Genomic DNA, 3531 nt, shown 5'->3' on the forward strand with positions numbered 1-3531 from the left:
AAAAGACACCGGAAAGTAGAGAATTTCCATCCGCCTGGTAAATTTTTTCTTGCATTTGTAAGTTGCTCTGTAAGATTTCACATTTGTAATTTGTTTCCGGTCTTCCTATTTGCTCCAAACCTCACTACCTTCTTCATTCACAATAGGACAAATAAGGAATTAGCATATTTTACAGAGCAGCACGGAGCAGCTCATGGGATAGGCCACCCACACAGTCCAGCAAAAGAATTTTAACAACAAGAACTATATTTACAGAAACTTGGGGCCCACAGATTGAGAGGGCTAAAAGTGAATCAAAAACACAAAAAAACTAACTTCTGACCGGACTGCCACTCACTCAAACATACTGTACCCTAACCCCACAGCCCCACCCAATACATACTCATTTCCCTACTGCACATACGCCAGGCTCTGGGAGAAAAAACATTTACAATGTAGACCCAGTCCTATTGCAGGTGGAGAAATGAACCGTTCAGTAAGGAGGACACGGAACAGGAGAATGCCGCGTCACTCAGAAGGGGGCTCACAGACATGTGTAGAGACTCATGAGGGAAACCATGTGCTCCTTGCTATGTGAATGTTAGTTTTGTAGGGATGGGGTAGAGGCCGGACAGACATCTGTTCAAGCCAACAGGTGAAGAAACAGAACATAAACAGACCAAAACAAGTTATCTATCCCATCTCCAGACAGTGCAATAATCAGCAGACCACCTCACCTCACCCACCAGGGAGGGAGGGAGGGAAGACCCACCATGATACGGAAAGAGGTGACGAGCTATGGAGAGGAAGGGGATGGTCCCGTTGGAAGCATCACTTGTCTTTCTTGCTTTCATTCTCGCCAGGTTGGGATTCGAGCTCCTCCTCTTCCATAATCTCCCATTGCTTGGGCAGTTTCTTGTATTTCTGGAACAACTTGTTCAGTTTGAACTCCCGGATCACCTTCTCCTCAGAGAAGCTCCAAGATATAGCCCTTCCCTTCTTGTCGACTTGTGGCCTCCGCAGCACTTCCTTCCCACCCTGGAATTAAATCAGCGAGGGAAGCTGCTTTGTGAGAGGAGACGTGCTGACATTATACCTGGTGCTGACATCTAAGTAGCGTCCAATGTCCACTTTCCCGAATTTCAGGCCAGCACAGTAGTACTTTAGGGAGAGGTCCACATACACCGGCGCGAAGGACTGACATTCCAAGGACCAGTTGGCAAAGAACTCCACGAGCCAGGTCACCCGTCGATCTTTATCAATCTCCTCATCGATGGTCTAGTCATTGAAATATTTGATATATTCTGGTCCCATGTAGAGATGGGGTGTACAGGTCATCAAGAACACTAGGCACAGGGGGAGATAGAGCAGTCACATCAGGATGTCCAGACGGAAGAAAAGAATTGCATTGGCCACTTTACTGTTCAGGAAGATGTTCCCCATGTGTTGCTCAATGATGATGGAGAGCCGGTTCTTCATCATGACGATGGCGCTGAGGAACATCAGAATCTCGACCTCCCTCCAGTCAAAGTCGCAGGAGTTGCCATCCTGGCACTGAGTGGGCAAACCGAGGCACAGCGGCGGCACCTTCCGCACCAGCTGGAAGGCGAGAGCAGAGCTGGGAAGAGGTAGTAGGGCCGCGCCAGCCATCATTCCGCATTACTATATCTGCTGAAGCATGGCACGTCTTCTTGTGTTTGCGCTGAAACGTCGGCTGGTTCTGCTTACTCAGAAGTCACGATTTTGTTTTTTGTCGAGTCACGGTATGGGTTTTGTATTTTTTGGCTAGGCACAAACATTGGCTGGTTTTACACAGTCACAAGTCGGATTTCGTTTTTTTGCTGAGTAACGCTACAGCGCGAGTCTGCACAAACAAACATCGGCCGGTTTAGCTCTGATTTTCGCTGTGTCACGAAACCTGATTTTCCAGTTAGTCATGCTTCCCGAAATTGCCCACCACCCCCACCCGGATTCTTGCCGAGTCATGGTGGGCTAAAGGAGGTAAATTTACATGCAATATGCATACCAACCTTTTAGAAGAGGAAAGTGGAAGTTAAAAAAAAACATAATCGGAGAATGTACTTCCCCCATGAGCTTCTATTGGAGCAGATGAGATTCTAAGCGGGATACTGACAAAATATAGCAAATTTGGGTTTAAATAATCCTGAGTCTCCCGTCTGAATCGGGTTCAGTGGCATGTATGCAGTGCACCGCAATGTACTGGCCCCCTAAAAAAGGTGTCCTATTCAGGTAATACATTTAATAATACACTAGCTTGTCTGAAGCTCAAGTATTTTGTACATACGATATGTTAATTACCTGAAATATGCAGTTTCTGCATCAACAGTCTCTGGTTATCGTATTCTCTCTCAGGTCTGTCTCATTCTCTCGCTACGAGGTCTATCTTATTAGCTCCCTTTCTTGTCTGTCTTGTTCTCTCTCTGGCATGTCTTGTCCCCTCTATAACTTCGGTCTCCTTCCCCAGTAGTTCTGGCTCAGCCTTCCAGGCATGAGCCATCGCGTGAGCCGTGGGGCCAACTCGAGTACAGCAAGGCGAGCAGGTGCGAAAGGACCGCCATGGTTCAGGGTTACTGGACTGGAGCAGGGGGTGAAGTCATCACGCAGGTAGCGTGTAATACTTTATAGGGCTTGGCGGCGCGGCGGCGGACGCCTAATCAAAATGAAATAATTTATTTGAAATCAGCACAGCACTGCCAGCATTAGTTCTCATGCTGGCAGTGCCACGCCAATTTCAAATAAATTATTTATTTTCGATCAGGAATCGTGCTCCCGTTTAGACATGCCAGCGGCCTGATTATGCTTAATGTCTGTGTTCTGTTGTTGGGGCCGATTTGGACCGACTGTATAAATCGGACCCAACAACAGAACCAGCCTCCGATCACAAAACCGGCCCCACCCCTGCCAGCCTACCGGGGGATTGCCCGATGCCCGGCATGGCCAGTCCGGCCCTGCATTATCCTTGTATAAAACACAACAATTTCTACTTAGTGTGTATGACATCCAGATACTTTATTTTACTCTGGATCACAATTTGTGAACACTTAGGACAGAAATGCCAAATTGATATTTGGAATTCCCTAGTAAGGATTCACAATTTGGAGCTGCTAAATTAGCGAATCCGTCACTTCGCAAAATTTAAAAAACTGAGCGAAAAAATTGACTTTTGTACAAAGGAAATCCCTATGTTATTCATACTGTTTGGTAGCTGTGCTAAATTCAAAAGCAGACAGGGATTTATGGGATTTATTAAACCTCAAAGACCTAAATTCAGGAGATGGTCAAAATTTTTGTTTGGGATTGCCCATCAGGGTCATTGGCATTCGTCCGCACCAGTCAGAGTAAGCCCTAATCTAAATGTAGCCCACTGGGGGATATAGATATTATAAACAGTAGGGAAGATGCGTACACACATATTCATAATAAGTGCAAATCTTAAACAAGTGTTGTTATAATAAAACTGTGAGAAACAGTTAAGTGAAATCCTTCCACAGCCTTCATACTATTATCGCCAATACACACATTAAATAATAT

At 45.8% G+C, this 3531-nt stretch overlaps 1 pseudogene; it reads right to left on the bottom strand.

Annotated features, from left to right (window-relative positions):
• Positions 1-696: 696 nt before the first annotated feature.
• On the bottom strand, positions 697-2558 carry LOC147666696 (thioredoxin-related transmembrane protein 2-like; annotated as a pseudogene).
• Positions 2559-3531: the final 973 nt, after the last annotated feature.

This window comes from Lissotriton vulgaris, unplaced genomic scaffold (assembly GCF_964263255.1).
Source record: "Lissotriton vulgaris unplaced genomic scaffold, aLisVul1.2 SCAFFOLD_1358, whole genome shotgun sequence".
NCBI classification, from domain to species: domain Eukaryota; kingdom Metazoa; phylum Chordata; class Amphibia; order Caudata; family Salamandridae; genus Lissotriton; species Lissotriton vulgaris.